Below are 20,624 nucleotides of genomic sequence, written 5' to 3'. Positions count from 1 at the left end.
GTGGGCAGAAGTTGGCTCCTCGTGGCTGGGGCCTGCATGTCTCTCAGGCAGGACGACGTAGCCTTGTTGGCTCCCTGTGACCTCCTCAGGTCAGGCACGGTCCGTCCCCTGTGCTGGGCTCTCCTGGGGGGAAGCAGGCCCAGGTGCACCCACACCCCGGCAGGGGATGGCACCGTGCCCCCCCCGGAGCTGCAGGTCCCCGAATTCCCCCACTCACGCATGTCCAGGGCCCCCCTACTGGGGTCTCCACAGACACATTGCTTTTCCCAATGGAGCCACTTAGTCTTAAACCAAATTTTCTGCCAGAAACGTCGTAAAGGGGCCGATTTCTCTTTCTCTCTTCCCTGTCCACTGCCTTCCCTTACTAGGCTCTCCCTTTCAGCATTTTCACCCCTTGGGATGAGGCAGACTCCTGACAGGCCTCCCTAAAGTCCAGCTAAGACCAGTGCGTTTACAGTTTCCACGGTTGTGGGGGAATAACATGCCCCCAAAGCATTGCCCATTGTCGCTGCCATAAAACCTCCCTTGCCTCTTAGAGGCCTCTCGTAATTAATTAGGGAAAGTTTTTATGTGAGGGTTTTCATGTTTATGGAGACATGAAATGACTGTGTGAGTTTCGGGAGAACCACAGAAAGCCTTCATTCTGTGCCCTGTCTCACATCAAACGCCACAGGCAATGTGTACGGCTCGCCCCCCACCCCGTCCCCCCACCCCACAGCCCATCGCTACGCTCCGCACACCTGTCCTCTGCACACAGCCCTGCACACTGTCCTCTGCATGCCCCCCAGCACACACTTGCACACAGCTGTCCTCTGCACACCTCATAATCACCCTCTACTCTTTTCCTCCCGAGACATACCCCTGATTCGGCCACACTCTGAATCAGCAGTTTTTATTTCTATCGTTGGCCCAGCCGACGTTTCTTTCTGAGAATGAGCTCATGTGATTCACCACCTTAGGGATCCACAGATGGCACGGCTCCAACCTCTGCACATGAGATCGGTGTCAGGCGGGAACCGAACAGAAGGAGATGCCCTCGGGCACTCTTGTCCCAGTGCCCCCTGCTCGACAGGAGAAAGACCCAGGGCCAGCTGAGGCGGCTCCCCTGGAGGACGGGCACGGGCGGTTTCTCATCTGCACAGCACTCAGCTCACCATCGGCACCGTCCACAGCCGGGCTCTTTCCTCTCAGAGAGGGAAGCCTCCAGGCAAGCTTGGAACTGCTGTCAGATGTCCCCAGGAAGGAGGCATCTGGGCGCAGACGGGGTGGACACTGCTGGTGAGTGTTTGCTGAGGGAGAGACTCCTCCTCGTCACCAACGCCATTCACCTGCCTCCAGCCGGGAAGAGAGCTGAGCTGCCGGGGTCCGAGGGGGGCACGCGTGGGGAGTAGACTGTGTTCCCACAGCGGGTTATGGAAGGTGGGATTTGCTAAATAACAGTCTCATCTTCACAGAAAGCATGGAATAGAGCTGGAGCCAATTGGCTGGCCTACCTCTCCCCAACCAGAGAACGAGGCTGCTGGGTGGGGATGGGCTGGGGGATGCTTACAGTCTCAGAATGAATCCCTGACCTGAGTCCCCAAAGCCAGCGTCCTTTGTCCTTCTCCACGTTGTCCAGGGAGAGACTGTCCCCCGCAGAATGCACAGCTCAACTGTCCAGTCAAGTCCCACTGAGAACGTCACTAAAGCATGTTTTGCCAAAGGGAACTTGATTTTATTTATCTTAAGTTTAAGACATTTATTAACCGAGATGCTCTTGACTTTGACATGAATTGGCTTAAACTTGGAATAAAAATTAAAATCTAGGTTGATCGAGCCTGAACGTGGTTTTCTCCACTGTTTGAAGGTGGGGTGTTGATGCCGCAGTCAGGAAGGCGGGAAGAACCTGAGCACCAGCAGAGAAGCTCCACTCTTGGGGGGTGGGCATGGGACTGCTGGGCTTGGGGTCCATGAGGCACGTATTGGCTCCATGCCTTTGGGGAATGAACCACGGACCTTTGGGGTCTCACTTCCCCCACGAATGAGATGACTTGTGTGAATGTTCTTTGTAAACTCAAATACTCGGGGGCTCTCACACTCAAAAATATGTGGGGTGCCCCCCAAATAGTCCATCAGCCACAGAAAAGGTCCACAAGGGCAGCTGGCTGGGGTTTGTCAGAGGACAGGAAAAGGCATCACCTGGGGAAGGTTTGTCAGAACTGCAAGCCTGCTGCACCACATGGTTGTGACTCAGCCATGAGGCCCCAGGAGACACCGAGCCGTCCGACCCTCTCATCTGACCATCGACACGGGGTCGCCTGGCTTCCCAGGCCTCTGGTAGTGGCTGGTCCGCGGCTGAGCTGGCTGGAGCCTGATGCAGCCCTGTGGCCACCCTTTCTAGTTCTTACTCTCTGAACCAAAGGGAAGCCGGCGCACCCACTAAGTCACCGACATCAGGCTTTTAAGGTCGCTTCCAGGTATCAATGAGAGACACACCTCTAGGATTGGTGCCAAGCCAGCATGGGAGCTCCTCAGGAGACGGGTTGAGCGCCAGCCCCGAGCACAGGCTCCTGTCCCCCGTCAGCCCCGCGGCAACTCCTGGCCTGTCCCGGGCAAGCAGCTTGACTGCTCAGAAGGCATATGGCACACCTGCTCCCGGCCTTTCTTTCTTTTTTTTTTAAAGATTTTATTTATTTATTTGACAGAGAGAGACAGAGCGAGAGCGGGAACACAAGCAGAGGGAGTGGGAGAGGGAGAAGCAGGCTTCCTGCCGGGCAGGGAGCCCAATGCAGGGCTCGATCCCAGGACCCCGGGATCACGACCCGAGCCGAAGGCAGACGCCCAACGACTGAGCCACCCAGGTGCCCCCCGGCCTTTCTGATAGTCGTGTTTATGTGGTGAATCAGTCCCGTGGCTTCTGGCCGTGGCTGGCTTTCCATGCAGCACAGCTGCTGAGCCGACGTGAGTGGCCCCACGGACACCAGCCCACTGAGGTCCCACGGGCACTCTGGTGCCAGAAGCCTCACAGATGTGGGAGCTGGTCTCTCAGACACGGACCACGTCGGGACCCCGGCGGGGGTGAGCCTACCCTTCACAGGCTGTGGCGACGTATTGGCCTGGGCCACTGCCACGTTGCTCCCCGCCCGATCGTCACACGTATGATACCCCTCCTGTCCGGCACCGCGAGCGCCGGGAGGCCGCGGCGCTGAGTGAGCAGCCTGGGGCCAGCACCCCCCACCCCCCCAGCGCTAAACCAGCGTGCACATGGTTAAGCCGCGGGCCCAGCAAACGGAGCAGGAAGAAAACCACACGCGGGGAACACAGCCTGGCCTTTTGTTCGTGATTAATGGAAAATGTCCCGTTTCGGAGATCCAGGATTATGCTGACATTCCTGAAGATGAAGAAGTCAGTTCTCTGCAACAATCGGGGAGAAAAATGCCCGAGGGCAAGGGACAGGGAGCATGCCCGCTCGAGGCTCCGAGTTAGGGATGCAGAGGGAAGCCGGCAGAATCTCGCAGATGGCGTGTCCTCTGCCGCGCCCCCACGCGAGGCCCGGTGCCGCCGGTGAGCGGGCACACACCGGCAGTCAGGGTGGACGAGCGGACGCAGACCCGCGCCAGCCCCATGACTGGCAGCGCCGGCCCCCAGGGCGCCGTGCGGTGTGGACAGTGTCTCCCGGGACTGCACGCCTGCTCACGTCTGGGAGTGGACACCACGCCACTGCGCACCTGTGTCTCCAGCCCAGTGAGGCGGACACGTGGAACGCCAAAGAGAAAAAGAAAAAACGCTTCCTGCTCTGAACTCTCATAACCAGCGTGTGGTCAGAAGAAGCAAACATAAGGAGATGCGCGAGCATGAGGATGAGCAAGGGTCCAAGATTAGAGCACATTACCAACATGCAATTAAGTCCACACGGAACAAAGGAGAATCAGAGGAAATAACTACGGCAACGGAATGCACCAAGAGACAAGGAGGTCCTGTCAGCAGAGCTTAAGAATAAAGAAAAAAATTGGCTCTTTTTCTACATCTTCATTCGGCTGGAAAGTTTATGGGCAAGAGCTCTGCTGACAGGACGGAAACAGGCCCTTCGCTTTCTCGGGAGCTAGGAACCCGCAGGACTCTTGCCCATGAACTTCCCAGCCTGTGACACTCTGCAGGTAAACCTCAGAGATCAGAGTTTGCCACAGACAAGGTCCTGTCCAGCCTCCCACTCCAGTGAGCACTGTGGTTCCTTTGTTCTGCCCCAGCCGTGGAGAAAGAAGGGGTCTGGCCGTGCAGGGTCCCAGAGGAGCTGCTGGGGGCGCTCCAGAGGTTTCCAGCACTTGGGCCATGCACTATCTCTGGGCTGCCCCGACCAAACCTCTTTTCTGCATGTTTATGGACTGAATTGTGTCTGTCCCCCCACCCCAAAATTCATATCCTGAAGTCATAACCTCCAGCACTTGAGAACGAGCCATTATTTGGAGACAGGGTCTTTGCAGAAGCCATCAAGTTAAGAAGAGGTCATCAAGGTGGGTCCTAATCCAATATGACTGGCATCCTTACAGAAAAGGGAAGTGTGGACAGAGACACGCACACAGGGAGGATGAAGTGTGAGCATGAAGACAGCCAGCTGCAAGCCACGGGAGCGCCTGGACCAGAGCTTCCGTCCCAGCCTCAGAGGGACCCGGGACCGCCCGCCTCGAGAGCAAGGGGCGGGGGACGATGGATTTCTGTTGTCTCAGCCTCTCCCCCAGCCTGGGGTGCTTTGCTGCAGCACCTTGCAAACTCCTACTCTGGGCCTGGGTGGCGGGGGCAGATATGCTTTCCTGCGTCCCACCTCCCCTTCCTTCTGCCTGTGTGTTCATCACTTTTGGAAATGGCACTAAATCCCCTTGGCCACTAAATCGGACCTGCCTGTGTGGCCCCTCAAATCTCCTGGGGACGCTGTGACCACATCAGTTCTCATGAGGACATCCAGATGGGCGTGGATGATGTGGGGACACCTGCCCAGGGTCACTTAGGGGAATTCAATGCCTTGGCCTTTGTTACTCTAAGCAGGTGCACAGACCTGGGAGCTCTGTCCACGTGCAGGGCCGCTGGCCCCCCAGACGGGCTGCAGAGGGCTCTGCGCGGGGCCTCAGAGGCGCCGTCCGTGGTGCCCACGGGGACTCAGTGTCCATAGCAACCATCAACTATGAAACCAGTGAAACCAGTGAAGGGGACTCTTTCATGAAGCAACTGTATTTTATAGAATCTCCGGGGTCTTGAAGCTGCTCTGTTTTCGGTAAAACGGCGCCCTCAGAGTTTGCTTCTTACGAACCACCAACGTCATCGCCATCAGGTTCTGACTCAAGCAACGAAACACCGCGGGAGAGTGGGTCTTCAGCTGGTGTGCGGGCTCCAGGCGGAGCTGGTGAGAATTTGTTGGGAATTTGCACATTTCCGTTAGGATTCCCCTTTTGCTGGTCATGGGAGTTCTAAATCTTCCATGTGTGTTTGTCTGCGTGTGTGCATGTCTGTGTGCGTGTGTGTGTGTGAAAGAAAGATGAAGGTAAACGACACTGTTACACACGCGGTTGGTTTGAACCGTTGAGAAGACATGCTTCTCTTGCTGCCGAGGGGGTCGGGTGCTGGGCTGTGCCGTCGGGAGCCTGGCTCCCAGACACACTCTGGAGTCCTCCACTGGGTCCGTCCCCTACAGACGCCATCAGCCAGTTTCCCACCTGGGTCTTTGGTCTCCTCGAAGGCAGACGTGTGCAGATCTCTGGAGACGGCTTCCACACGAGAGAAGATGTTCAACTTAGAATCCACGTGGGACTCATTACGGGACATGCCACCCGGAGGAGGTGACCGGGGCCCCTGCAGCAGGGCTGGGTGTGCGGGCAGGGCCGCCCCGTGGGACCTCGGGCAGCAGCTGGGGGTGTCAGCCTGGCCTCTTCCTGCGCTGTGCTGGCCTGGGGCTGTGATTCTCCTGGCCAGTGAGGGAGGAGCGGCCCTCCACCCAGGGCGCCTTCTCTCCGAGCCGTCTGTCCAGCACTTTGTACGCTGAGGGGGTCTGCACGTGCGCCGGCCTTCCTCCCCACCCATGTGGGACTCGGGTTGACCCCAGCCCCTCACACCCTGCTTTCCTGGCCGGAGACACTGGTCACACGCCCACCACGGGGGTCGCAGTTGGCCGAACACCTCCGATGAAGGCGTCAGACTTTTCAGAGCACATCCAACCTGGGACGGAGACCCAAACAGGCTCCAGGAAATCTGTGGGCTTTGGGCGGCGCGGACTCCGCGGGCTTCTGAGTCCCGGAGAACAGAGAGGTTGGAGCCGGTGAGGAGATGGTGCGGGGACAAACGCCCATGTCTGAGGGACTGATGGCCTCCGGAGATGGCTGGCTCCGTTCTGCACACACATTCCTTCAGTTGTGGAACCCGGCTGCGGTGGCCTCTATGAAGTCCCGAACTTCAGTCTCCTTCGGGCACTGGACATGTCGCTGCCGTTGGGTGCGACCACCAGCAGAAGCATTGTCCGTGCCTGGGGGCGTGTGGGCAGGACCACCCCAAGGCCAGCTCGCGATCCTTCAGCGTCACTGCCGCCAGCAGCCCCGGGCCCTTCACTAGCACGGCAGCGAACATCCACACGGGGCTGATGGCGGGAGAACCCACGCAGCTCCTCCAGCATCGTTAAAAATGTTCACAAACGTTTGTGGTAAAACGCAGACAGCATAAGCTTTGTGACCTTAATGAGTTTCAAGTGCACGACTCACTGGCATTAAGCACATTCACATGATAGTGCACGCTCACCACCGTCCAGCCGGAGAACGTTTTTATCTTCCCAAACTGAAACTGTCTGCACTAAACAACCCCGTATTGCCTGTCCCCAGCCCCCCGCACCACCATCCTGCTTTTTCTCCATGAATGGGACTCCTTGGGGGACGTCATATGAGACAGCCACACATTTGTCCTTCTGTGTCTGGCTGATCGTGTCCTCAGGTCCATGCACGCTGTGGCAGGTGTCCAGACGTCCTTCCTTTGTCCGGCTGAGTATAGTCCACTGTGCATATGGACAACATTTTATTTATCTATCTGTCCATCAGTAGACACTGGGGCTGCTCCCACCTCTTGGCTATTGTGAATAATGTTGCTATGAATGTGGGCGCACAAATATCTCTTCAAGACCCTGCTTTTACTTTAGGGGGTATATACTCACTGTCCCTTCTTAACACCCCATTTCGTGCGAATGTTCTATCAGACGAGGGCAGGTGGGGGGACGTCTCCGGCGACCCCGACTCAGGGGCCAATAGCGAACGAGCTGACGCCCCTCAGAGTGAGTCGGGGTCTCGGGAGTGCCTCTCAGCACTGGCCTATTTCTGGAGGAGCCGTTGTGTTCATGCGCAGCTTCAGGGTTCCCCTGAGCAGTGACATGATGGTTTGGGGATCCACAGGCACCGCCCCACTGAAATCCTGAGAAAGGAAGTGATGCTCTTCACTGCTGAGCCTCCCAGAAAGCGGGCCCGGGGCCGCACGGAGGCTGACGGCATACAGAAGGAGCTGCCGTTTCCTGACCCCCCTGCATGTTTCGGGAGCAACTTGCACACGATTCATGCTTTGCTAGTGCGATAGCCTAAGGTATTGATCGAGAAAGAATAAAGATTGAAGTTGATGACTCGCGTGCCTCTCAAGAAGGTAGACAAAGAACAGCAAGTTTAAGTTGACCAAACTGGACGGAAGGGAATCCTGATGAGGGGCCAGGAAAATAGAAACACACATGGGACACAGAAAACCCACAGAACCGCCAGCCAGTTATGCGAAAAGATGGATAAAGTTGATACATCTTCAGAGAGCCTGGGGGCGAAAAGACGGGGAACAGCAGGGCAACCTGCAAACTAGAGAACGATGGCAAATACAGGCTTTGCCTATCAAAAGACAACATGAAGATTATAAAACAGCCATTTGCAGTTTATACAAATATTTGGCAAAGGGCTCTTATCCAGAATATGTAAAGAGCTCTTACGAATCAATAAGGAGGAATAGTAATGAGCAATGAACGACGAGTGTATGGAAGCTCACACACTCCTGGTGGGAGGATAGATACACACAGCCACTTGGGAACACCGTTTGTCAGCACCTGGTGCAGCTGAATGCACACGTGTTGGACGACCCGGCCCCTCAGCCCCGGGAACGAGCCCCACAGAGGAACCTGCCCCCCGCCAGCCCAGGGAGGAATGTCCGCACAAGCGGAGGTCTTTGGAGACAGAAGAACACCCCTGACGTGATGCCGAGTGGAAGGATCCGGACACAGGAGAGCACACACAGAGCAGTTGCGTTTCTAGCATTCCCAGCAAAGTGTGGGCAGAAAAGGCAGCACAGCGGGTATTTGGGGAGGGGTTGCTTGGGGGCATCTGGCGCGCTGGCCAGGCTGTATTTAACGTCACCATGTTGGTGGCGCCACGGTGCTCATGCCGTGAGCATTTATTGGGCTCTAGGCTTGTTTGGGCTCGTGGTGTGGTAGATGGCGAGCATGCCCCCGGGGGATGTGTTCTCCCCCAGATTCTCACGGAGCACAGGACGGCTTCTTCTTTGTGAGCTCTACAGTCTGGCTTCTCTCTTCTTCCATTCAGTGCACGGCACAAGTTAGAAGAGAGAACTAACAGGCTGTTCCTGGCCCGACGGCCCCATCACCGCAGTGAAGGCGGGATCGATCCCACGGTTATCAGCCCGAGTAAATGCTTCCCACCCAGCACAGGAGCTGGCTGTGAGTAACTGCCACAGCTCAATAAAAAGGAGCTGTTTTTATTGTGAAAGTGAATTCTAAATCATACTTTATATTAAATACAAATGAACAGTACTTTCTTTTTGACTATTATTAAGAAACAGCTTGGGTGCCTGGGTGGCTCAGTTGGTTAAGCGACTGCCTTCAGCTCAGGTCATGATCCTGGAGTCCCGGGATCGAGTCCCGCATCGGGCTCCCTGCTCAGCGGGAGGCCTGCTTCTCCCTCTCCCGCTCCCCCCTCTTGTGTGCGCTCTCTCTCTCTCATTCTCTCTCTCAAATAAATAAATAAAATCTTTAAAAAAAAAAGAAAGAAACAGCTTAGCAACAATTAAGATTGAATTATTTGAAAACCAAGACTTGCATCTGTACAGAACAATTTTTTTCAATGAAAACTTAACAAGTTACAAATATAGGGTGAGTGATAACAAGAAGGTTTCCCATAATTTTCCTTTTGCAGCTGGAAAAGTCACGTCTGATGATTTTCTGTGGGTAGGGGCTCATTCTGGGTTGGTGAGAAAAACAGAAATAACAGCGAAGAATCACAGAACCAGCTCAGGGGTGGCATCTTGACAAGCCACCGATGTCAAGGGCTCTCAAACACAGATGCTCGTCAGAACCTCCGATCTGGGACCTGTGTTTTTAAAAGCCCTTAAATGCTCTGGAAATAGCTTTCCTGGTGATTCTAACCACCAGCCAGGATTGTGGATCAATATGGTCCCCCTCAGCTTTTAAAAAGAAAACTCAGCCATCAGCAGCACAGACAGTGCTCTTGCTATTCAAAGTATTTAAAGGAACCTCGTGCACTGTGGGTGGGAATGCAAGCTGGTGCAGCCACTGTGGAGAACAGTATGGGGAGTCCTTGAAAAGTGAAGAGTAGAGCTACTGTATGATCCAATAATTCCACTACTGGGTATTTACTCAAAGAAAATGAAAACACTAATTCAAAAAGATACACACACCCCTGTGTTTATTGCAATGTTATTTACAATAGCCAAGATATGAGAGCAACCCAAGTGTCCATGGGTAGGTGAATGGATAAAGAAGATGTGGCATGTGCGCACACACACACACACACACACACACACAGGGATATTATGCAGCCATCAAAAAGAATGAGATCTTGACATTTGGGACAATGTGAATGGACCCAGAGGGGATCATGCTGAGTGAAATAAGTCAGAGAAAGACAAACACCATACGATTTCACTCATACGTGGAATCTAAAAAATAAAACAATGAAAAAACGAAAAACAGAATCAGACCCAAAAATACAGAGAACGCACTGATGGGTGCCGGAGGGAGGGGGTTGGGGGATGGGTGAAGGGGGAGGGAGGTCCAGATTTCCAGTTATGGAGTAAGTCGGGGGGATGGCAGGCCCGGCATGGGGACTACAGTGGGTGGGATGATGATAGTGTTATACGGGACGTCTGGTCGCTATACTTGGGGTGAGCATCTCATAACATACAGAGATCCTGAAACCTGGATCCTACACCTGAAACCTACGTCAACTATATTTCAATTAAAAAAAAAATAAAAATAATTTTTTTAAAAAAGGTATTTAAGTGATAGCTGTCTTGCTGACTTTGTTCATAATTATCTTCAACCATTAACCTTTTCCCTGAGTGGCCGAGGTTCTGGGTCCCAGGGTAGGCCATCTGTTTCAGGCATGCCTTGTCTGAATCTAGACTATCTGATCCCTGCTCTGTCCTGGGAGGGCGCAGGGTGGGAAGGCGGCTCTCCTCCGAGGACCACAACCGTTAAGGGCACAGCTGACCTATGAGGCGGGTCAGGACTGAGGAAGCAAACGCAGAGACTCCTAGGTGGGTGGGAAACCCAGGTCTGCGGGGCTGCGTTCCAGGAGCCAGAGGCTGGGACAGAACAGGCCAGTGTCTCACCCAGCACGTGGGCAGGTGGGGACTGGGGAAATCTCCCTCCATGCCATCGCAGGCTCCTCCACGGGTCTCCCCAAGAGACCACCATACTTCCTACGGGGTGGCCCAGCCGCCCAGAAACGCATGGCTCCAGCTGCGAGGCCTTCTTGGGGTCTACTCTGGGATCCGGCATTTCTGCCATATTCCACTGGCTAAAGCAGGTCTGCAGCCCAGCCCATGTGTGAGGGGAAGGGGCCACTCAGGGACATGGACCCTGGGACTGCTGGTCATGGGGACCGCCAGGCTGCCATATTCCTCTCTGTTCCTCTTTGCACCGGGATAGAGTGCACCCAGAGCAGGGGCAGGCCAGGTAGAGGGACGGGGTGAGCAAAGAACCAGTCCAACATGCTTTTGTGTTTCCATCCCAGCCTCCACCTCCAAATGTGCGGGGTTTCAAAGGCTCGTTTCCAAGTGTGTTGTTTGGAACTTGGGCCCATCTTATTAGAGACACAGTTGTACGTGTGGCTGGTTTTCTAGGTGGGCCCCCCTAAATGGTCATGTCGCCCGTCTGCCTGTGACTGTGAGGTCATTTCCGCAGCATGGTGTGATTGAAGGAAAGCCTGTGTGCTGGTCTGGAACGCGCATGAGGGAGAGGGCTCCGTGCTTTCCCGCGTGGGGTGGCAGCCAGCCATCCGCTGTGGTGGGCCCCCCTCCCCGCTCTCAGGCTGCGCATGGGCTTGGGGAGCAGGCAGGCTTGGGCTTGAATCTGCCTTTGCCACTCGGTCCCCGGAGGCCTTTGAACTGCTCTCCCCAAGTCTGCCCAGAGGAGAGAGGACAGGATCACACACGCAGGGCTCGGGCTCGCCAACCTGCCCCGGGAAGGGGGGCCAGGAGCATGGGCTATGGGAACAGAGCCCCTAGTCCCCACTGGAAGGGCCAGGAGCAGGGTGAGCCCTCCGGCCAGCTGTCCTCCAAACTCTGAGATTTTAGTGACCCTCCAGAGCCACTGGTGGGGGGAACCTGGGTTTCCACTGTGCGGGGCTTTGCTTTGTCCCAATACCTAGAGATTCCTTCTAAAACGTGTCTTCCCGAATTGCCCAGTGGAGTCGAAGAGTGAATTTCCAAGGCTTGTCTCCAGAATCTCAATTATTTTAAATCTTTCTTTAAGGTGTGAAAATGATCACTGCAGGTTCTTGCTTTAAAATCAGTTACACATTTGCAAAAAAGGAGAATATACCTGGTGACGCATGCAGTCTCTCTTTCCCACACACACACAGAGTTAGCAGACCTTAAGTGAAAATAATACATTTTTTTCTTAGCTACGTTTTGTAATTTTTCAATAGGCATATGTATTAATTTTGTCATTTCATTTTAAACAAAACTCTCTAAGGTCTTGAGACTAAATTCTACTTGCAGAAAGAAGTAGAGAATCTCTGCCTCCCCCTCACTAGGGTATCTCCCCCTTGAGACCGGAGGACCTGCAGAGAGGCCCTCGGCAAATGCCAGACTTGCCCCCTACACCGAGGATCACGGCTCCTGCCTTGTCAACCCTGAGAGATGTAGGTCTCAGAGGGATTCTATATGCTAAAGTGTAAGCTATTTTTAGGTAACCAAATTGCAGGAAGTAGATTTTCCTGAAACTGCCAACTTAATCCGTTTTGGGAGGATCCAAGATGCAAACTCATGCTTGCTTTTCCTGCAGGCCAAGGGGCCCACCTCTGCCCCCAGCGTCAAGGACTTCTGTCACTGAACAGGATAGGCCATGGGTTCCTCATTTCTTCATGCTTGGGAGATGGGAATTCAAATCCCACTCTGCTAAAGGGTGACGTGGTATTTCTTGTCCTGTGTTTTGAGTCGGCCAGTGGGCAACCTTACAAGAGACTTGATAGAAGAGTCAGGACAGGTTTGAAAGGCTGGGTCCCGAGTGGTAAGACGGTTTCTGCTCTGCGCCCGTCCGTCCCCGTTCCGACTGCGTCTCTGCCTCCCCTGCAGGAGTGGTGTCGGGTCCCAGGGAAGACGTCAGCGGGGGGCTCGTAGCCTGGGAGCCTCCCGGATTCGTGCGTCCCACCCACCTTTGCTGCCACGCGGGCTGAGGCCTGAGTAGTAGACGCTGGCCCCTCGGCAGCTCAGGAGGCCCCAGAGGGAAGAGGAGATGTTTCTCTCGTTTAAACCACTGTTTTGTGTTTTTCTTCCCTGGGGAGGGAGGCTGGGGGAGCAGCAAGTGGTCCAACAGCACCAAATGCTTCCCCGCCAACAGGTCTGAACGGGAGTCATTCCTAAACGACGTCACCCACTGTGGCGAGTGGCTGGGACCACGCCGCCTGCTATCTTCCCTCCCTTCCCTTCCTTCCCTTCGGGTCTGGGTCACTCTGGCCACAATCTCTGCCCAGGTGTGAGAAGAGAGAGACTGACACACTGGGGTCGTGTGCGTCCCGGGTCTCCTGGAGCTGCTGCTCGATTTCTCACGGAAGCTCTGGGTGGAGGAAGATGTGGGGCGAGAATCTGATCTCTGAATTGCCAGTGTGTTCTCAGCTCTAAAACGTTGAGGAGAATACACTGTTTAAAAGCCGTCCGGACACCTTCTGTGTCAAGCAGAGACATGTAGAGACAATAGTATGAGGACGCCTGGCGACCCCAAGCCCGGCTGCCGTGATCATGCGCAGTCTTGCCGTTCCCTCTAGGCAGGGGGTTGTCTGGGTGCGAACCAGCCTGGGCAGCACCGGAGGCACCAGAAGCGCTGGGGTCCAGCCGGGATCGAAGCTTGAGGACCACTGCGTCTCGCCCCGCCCCGCCCCGCCCCGTTTGTGGCTGGTTTGTTCTCATTGACGTTCAGAGCACATCGCGGACTCCATCTGTTTGTACTGCCACCTCCCTCCCTGTGCCTCTCTGAACCACGGGACATTTTCCTCTGATACCACGGACATGACGTCACTACCTCTAACCGATGCCCGGCGGATATTCAAACTCCCTCGATTATCCCTAAATTGCCTTTTTACGTGTGGCTTTTAAAATCTGGAACCAAACGAGCCCAACACTATGAGGCACAGACTACAAGGGCGCTTAATTCTTTTACTCTCCAAACATGTCTCGTCTTATTTATTTCTCTACTTGTTTGTTGGTTGGTTGGGAGGAAACAGGCTCTTTTTCCTATAGACCGTCCCACGTGGTCAGGCTTTTAAGTCTCTGCACTTCTGTGCCCACAGCCCGGTGACGCGTATTTCTGTGGGAGCGGAGCGAGTATTAACGCCCTCTGTGAGCGCGAGCGACGGTCCACGCCACGACCCCCTTAGCTTCCAGTGGTGCCACGGCCCGCATCATCTCTGCGGGGCTGGCAGGGACGCTGATACGCGAGCAGGGGGCCTGGCACGTACTAGGGGCACTGTTACAAATGCTTGAACGAGTGAGCGAAGCAATAGGACCGATCACCTGTGTCCACAGCCCCGGAGCAACATTGGGCCCCACTGCGGACCCAGGACACAGACACCGTCTCCTGGACCCGACAAACATGCCCACGTCTGAGACGCAGGTAGCGATTACGCTCCGGGCTTACCCAGGCTCTGCCATGGTCTGGCCACGTCTGCCTGAGATGGAGTGAGTGAAGCCACAGGGACTCCCCTTCACGGCTGGAGGGAACACAACGTGGAACACAGGTGGTTTCTTATCAACCGAACTGCTCTTATAACACACAGACTTGTCAGCTCATTATGTCATACATCCAAAACGAACGTCGTATTGCGTTACAATACTACACTTCAATACAAACCTTGTAAAAAAGAACTAGGAACCTAGAGATGGAAATAGCAGTAAAAGCTGACCTGTTCTTCCCGTGGAGTCCAGCGATCACAGTCCTGGGCATCTACCCCACGGAGGTGAGCACCGATGTCTACATAACAATCTGCACATGATGTTCACAGCAGCTCTGTTCATAATCATCCAAACTCACAAAGATGCACCACGACATCCTTCGCCGGGGAATGGATAGACAAGCCGTGGTCCATCTAGACAATGGAATATTAGTGTTAAAAAGAAACAAGCTCTCAGGCCATGACGAGACATGGAGGAAGCATTAGTACATTTACTAAGAGAGAGAAGCCCATCTGGAAAGGCTACACGGTGTGGGAGCTGTTTGGGAAAAGGTAAGACTATGGAGACAGTGAAAAGTCAGGGGTTCCCTGGAGGGGAGGGGTGGGGGCTGATCAGGGCAGTGGATCGACTCTGTGGGACTCTACATGGTAGATACGTGTCCTTATACATCTGTCCGAATCCACAGAAGGCCCGGCCCCGAGTGAACCCTCACATGAACTGTGGGCTCTGGGTGATGACTATGGGCCCGTGTAAGTTCGTCACTTGTCACTAATGCCCACTCCGGTGGGGGTGCTGATGGGGGGAGGCTGTGCGTGGTGGGCAGGGGGCATGTGATCTCTGTTCTTTCCCGAGTTTTGCATGAACCTAAAACTGCCCTAGACTAAAATCTGTTTTTTGGAAAAAGGATGGACGAAGGTACCTGGAACGGGAAACCCGGGAGGAGGCAGCGAGCAGGTCTGGGGAGCACCCACCGCCGTGCGTGTCCCTGCCCCCAGCCCGGCAGCTGCTCCGTCCTCTGCGGGCCCCTGTGTCTTCCCCTCAGGCAGCATCTCCGCATTCTATGTTCATTTCACAACAGGGTCATGTTTCTCAAGTTGCTGTGAACAGAAACAAAATAGTAGGTGTGGAAATGGCTTTAGATCTTCAGAAGAAAGCCACCCCATAAATCCAACTCATTATCCCCAATAAAATGATTCAGGACCTACATCTCCTATTTGTCCACTTCATCAAATAGAAAACACTCTCCATCCTTCCCCTCTCCGGCTCGTCCCAGCCCTCTCTCCCCCACCTCCTCTGGAGAATCTGGTTTCGGTTACTCATGGGGCAGAGTTTATATTTGCTCCTATAACCTCTCCAAGATCTCTCTCATTTTAACAACTCTGTAGACATAAAGGAGGATGGGGACCCACCACCTCATTTCCCTTCCCCTCAAGATTTAAGCTGAGTCTGGGGTCTGGCACAGGTGCTCAGGGCCCCCGAGGGGCGACTGGGACAGGTGCCAAGTCCTCGTGACAAAGCTCACGCCGACCTCCCTCACCCCATGCCTCTGGCAGGGGAGCAGCTGAACTAGCTTTTGTCAGAGGGGGATCTTCTGAGGTGGTTACAGTACCAAATGTTTCCTTCCATGCCCAGAGGCAGACTAGCCTGAGAGGGGTGAGATGTGTTTCCTGGGGAGACCAGGTTCCTCTGCAAAATGGGGATGCTAGCATCTCCCTTTGAACTCCACTAGTGAACCTGGTGAGCGTGAGGGGTGGGAGGAGTCTGAGGCCGTCCCTGCCATAGGATTTCTCTGCCAGGAACAGGCTGGCTGGAAGCGAGAGACCATCCCTCCAGCTTGGAGCACTCAGGCTCTGCAGCTGGGCCCTCTGGACGTGTCCAGGGAGAGTGAGCTTCCAGGCTGGGGGTCTTGCCCTCAGTGCCTCGCCTCCCCACGGGACCGCCTCCCATTCCGGAAGCTTCTCTGAGTCTTGATAAGCCACCAGCCCCCCATTTTCCTCAAATATGTATCTCACCTGATGTGAGCTTCTAAGATAAGTTATTTTGAAACTATAGACTTGTTTGCAGTGTTTTACGATCATTGTTCTCCGTTTCTCCTTTATTCATGTCGACCTAACAGCGCTGGCGAGTTTCTACCGAGGATTTGAGGTCCTGGGTTGGTGTGGTGGCCAGCTGGTCCCTTATAGCCCCACATCCCCACCACGTCTTCACTTTGTAAAATACAACAATGCCATCTTTTAAAGAATGAATGTCCAACTGTGGCAGTGCCCGTTACAGAAAAGACTAGTATTTCTCTAGTAAACTGCCTTTGAAATTTGGTCAGAATCAGCTGTCCCAATCATGTGGTTCTAGCGCCAGACCCCCTTCCATTCCCCGGATCTTTTTTGTCCATACTTTCAAAGAACGCGCACTGCCTCGACTCCTGGAAACTCACCATAATCTGTAAATCAGATGATGTTAGCTCGCCAAATGAGTTCTTATGTTTAAATGTTATCAGGGTTATGTATTGTGCACTTCGGTGGGACTCTTAGATTCAGTTATCAAATATGCAAAAGCCTGCAGGAAGTTCTGTTGGGATTGCACTGATTCTATAGATCAGTTTCTGCAGAACTGACATCTTCACAAGACTACATCTGTCCACCCAGGACGAATGTGCATTTTCTTCCCTCTGGAGGACAGTTCACGATGCATCTGATTTTCAAAGCGGCGATAGAATGAAAAAGTGTAAGAATGGCTGCCGTGTGAGGAATAACTCAACAGAACAGGAGAAAGTGCCCTGGATGGGAAGGGCACACTCCTCTTGTCATGGCTGGGGTCTTGCTGCACCTGCACCAGCCCAGACTGAGAGCTGAAGCCTGCAGGAGTGGCAGGGTGCGGGGCGCAGGCGTGGCGGGGCCTCGCAGGGACGGGGACGACAGACAGACAAGGGAGGCTCCAGAAAGCTGCAGGGCAATCTCTGCTGGCTGAGGACCTCGGGCTGCTGATGCTTCCAGCATGACCAAATGTGACCGAACAGAGCTAAGTGCTTCAGCTGCCCCTGTCGAGAGAGCAGGCACTTCAAGAGGAGGGGAGGAATCCTTAGCTCCCGGCTGACCGTAGATGCCAGGCTGCTCATTCTCTCCAGACGCGCTCAGTTGGGTTGATGACTGTTGACCATTCCAGGCCCTGGCAGCTTGCCCCCTGCCATGCTGACGTCTTCAGTTTCACACCTTGGAGTTAGTGAGAGAAAAAATTGGGTAAAACCTACAGTTGTTCCTTAAAAACAATAAAAATGAAGGATATCTCCTGCAGACAGGCTACCATCCTGTGGTCCCTGAACGAACCACTCACCTGCCACCCAGCCCCCCTTACCTGCCCCCTCCCGGCCATCTGCTCCCTCAGGTGCTGCGTGGTCACCCTGCTGCTCATCAACCTCCTCTTTTTATTAAGAACATGAATTTTTCTGATTATAAAAGCAATGCATGCTTGTCATAGAGAATTTAGAACAGAAAAAACAGTATAAAAACAATGCCATGACCTCAAAATAAGAGAATGGATGCAAAATTTTATGTAAAGTATTACAACTTTGTAACAGAACTATAACAGTTTTGTATCTATGAATAGATCAAAGGATGGAATGGTCCACGGAAGATATCCATGTCTGTGCCTCACCAGCCCTGGGGCCAAACGGGGCTGCGCAGGGCTGTCCTTTCACTTGGGGCTTGGGGCCTTCACCTGTGTAGGGCACATCTTGACCCCGATTGCCTCATTTCCCGACTTGTTTTGGGTTTGTCCTCAGAAACAAGTTTCCACAGCACCTGGACCAGACAAGACCCCTGACATTGTCCCCCTGCACCACCTCGGAGAAGGATCTGCAGCCTCTGGTCCTGGTGAGCCAAGCTTCAGAGCGGGGCCAGGGGCTTGCTGGGAGGGGGGGGTTCATCCTCCCATCCTTTGCCACCCCCAACAGAGGTGCAGAGTCCTCCTCCCCCAGCCAAAGTGAAGCCTTCCTGCCCATAGGTGCCTGGCAGGGCCACCGTCCAGTGGCTGAGCAGAGGCAAACCTCGGGTCCCCGCTGTCACACACCTGACCCACACGTGCAGGAGCCAAGGCGCAGTTCCCTACAGCATCCTTCCTTATACCTCGTGGCACTTTCCAAACATTCTACAATTAACATTTTACATCACAAAAAGTCCTGCACAAAAAAAGTCAAGAACCAGAAAGAGTTAGTGTGCTGCATTTATTTGGTGGGACGGTTGGTGAAAAGTTTGCATTTCAGAAATTTCCTATCATTTACGCAGCTCTCTCTGAGAGCCGCTTCCCAACATCGCGATCTCCTACACGACCTCTGCACCGACGGGTTTGTCAAACTTCCATTCTGCTGGCAAGGCCCCAGAGCAGTGTGAGCACTAGCCTGCTTCCCGCCCTGCAGGAGTCCCTCTGTGATCCCCGGGGATCACAGAGGGACTCCTCCGTGCCTGCATCCTTTCCCAGGTGAAATTATCCAAAAGGAACCAAAAACGCCCTGTGATGACAAAGCGAGCTCCCATCTGGAGGCAGGGGAGGCGGCGTGTCTGCGCTCAGGCCCTGGAGCTGTCTCTGGGGTGATGGGGGTCCAGTCCTCTCCACGGCAGTCTCAGGGGCGGGCGGCGTGGGACACCCCTGCGCGTACCACCCACCACGCCCGTCCCTCTGGTGCAGCAGGCTTCCGGATCCGTCCACACCACCCTCTCGCGATAGGGCAGGCTCTGCACTTGCTATCTCATTTAATCCTGTCCGGGTTTTCCAATTTCCAGTTTACAGATAAGGAACCTGGACGTTTGGCCAGGTTGGAGGATGCAGACAGAATCACATTGTGGAGCTGGCGTTCCTCTTCCTGGAGACTGTGTAAGCCGGGTTCCATGGCCACCCTGGTGAAAGTGACCCACGGGGGTTACTGCTTCCAGCTGAAGCATCTCGGGACACACTGCGGGCGGTGGGAGGGATGACACTGTGGGCTCAGCATGCTTCAGCTGTCGGGTTCAGCCCCACATTGCTGAGGTTCTGCTCTGCGGCTCCATCCTGGCTCACCCTGTCTGTGGGGGCAGTGGGGTGCCCAGGGTGGTCACACAGCGAGGACGCTGCGGCGGTCGGCCCCAGGACCCACAGTGAGGTTGTGCCAGCAAGAGGGCAGCCCACAGACCTCCCGTCCAGCTCTCGACGTTTCCTCGAGACTCTCTGAGGGAGCCATTCACACTCTCCCCGCACCGGCCGCCACCCTGCGGAGCTGCTACTTCCTGACACCTGTCCCGGGGGCCGAGGGCAGCATGCATGCCTCGCCGTCTGCAGACCTACCAGCCCTGTCATTTACGCCCAGTCTCGAAAGAAGGATGAGCCACGCAGAGCACATTTTACTCCATCAAATATTGAACATCTACTTTATGACATGGAGGACATTCATCACCAGCCATTTCAGCAGCGATATATTTTTGATGATTGCTCTGCCAAACTTTTTGCCTGTAGCAAGGCAAACACGACAGCTTGCTCCCCAGGATGAGCTGGGTTGTACCTGTAGTGAGAATGTGGAAAAGCAAGTGTTTCCTGTTGGGTGGTGCACGGAAGGTACATAGAAGAAAAGACGTCTGTTCCCTGAGAGCATTTGCAAACCCCAGACCGCTCCTCTGCACGGCTTTGCATACTGAGCTCCCGGGGACTCTGCAGATCCTGAGAACGTGGGAGCGCATCTTTTGCAATGAGAGCGGACTCGGAGGTATTCACATCTCCAGTGGATTTAGTCATACTTCTTGGGAAGTATTTGTAAATATTTCTAAGCTGAATGCTCAAGCTATGGCTTCTGAGAGCTCCTCAAGTGTCTTCAGTAAGACAGTTTGAAGAGGTTCTCTCCTCCGTGGGGGTGGGCCCTGCAAGGACGGGAATGTCAAGTCTCGGGCAGGGGCGCTTTCCCAGCTGGGATCCGCCCCCTCCCTGGGGGAGGGAGGGAACTGGCGGGAGAGCAGGTGAGAAGGCTTGTGGCCCAGCTGCGCCCTGAGAACAGCATCAGGAAAGGAGGGTTTGCAGACGGGACCCGTGGCGGGAGGGTCCGTCCACCCTCGTCAGCAGCCTCTTACCTACATGGCTCTGAGCAGATTGCTTAACCTGGAGAACCAGAGCAATAAAAGTGGTAACAGCAATTTTATATTCACGAGGTCACTGGGGGAATTAAATCGCTTGGCACAGTGCCCATCGGACCATGAGCGGCCATGGAAGGGGACGTGTAGGCACCAGTGACAGGCTGGTCATTTAAACGTCCCGAACCATTTCCTCAACTGCAACACGGGAATAACTCCCGAACTGTTGGGGCGGCACGCTGGACGCGGGGTCAGCCCTCTATCACCACCACACTCTTCCCAGACACACACGCGCTGTGGCCCCACAGTGGCCCGTCACCGGGGCACTGCAGGTCTAGGAGGCCCTGGAGAGAGGGCAGG

This window comes from Leptonychotes weddellii, chromosome 14 (assembly GCF_054177405.1).
Source record: "Leptonychotes weddellii isolate Sample4059 chromosome 14, ASM5417740v2, whole genome shotgun sequence".
Taxonomy (NCBI): domain Eukaryota; kingdom Metazoa; phylum Chordata; class Mammalia; order Carnivora; family Phocidae; genus Leptonychotes; species Leptonychotes weddellii.
Note: the sequence above shows the minus strand (reverse complement) of the source record.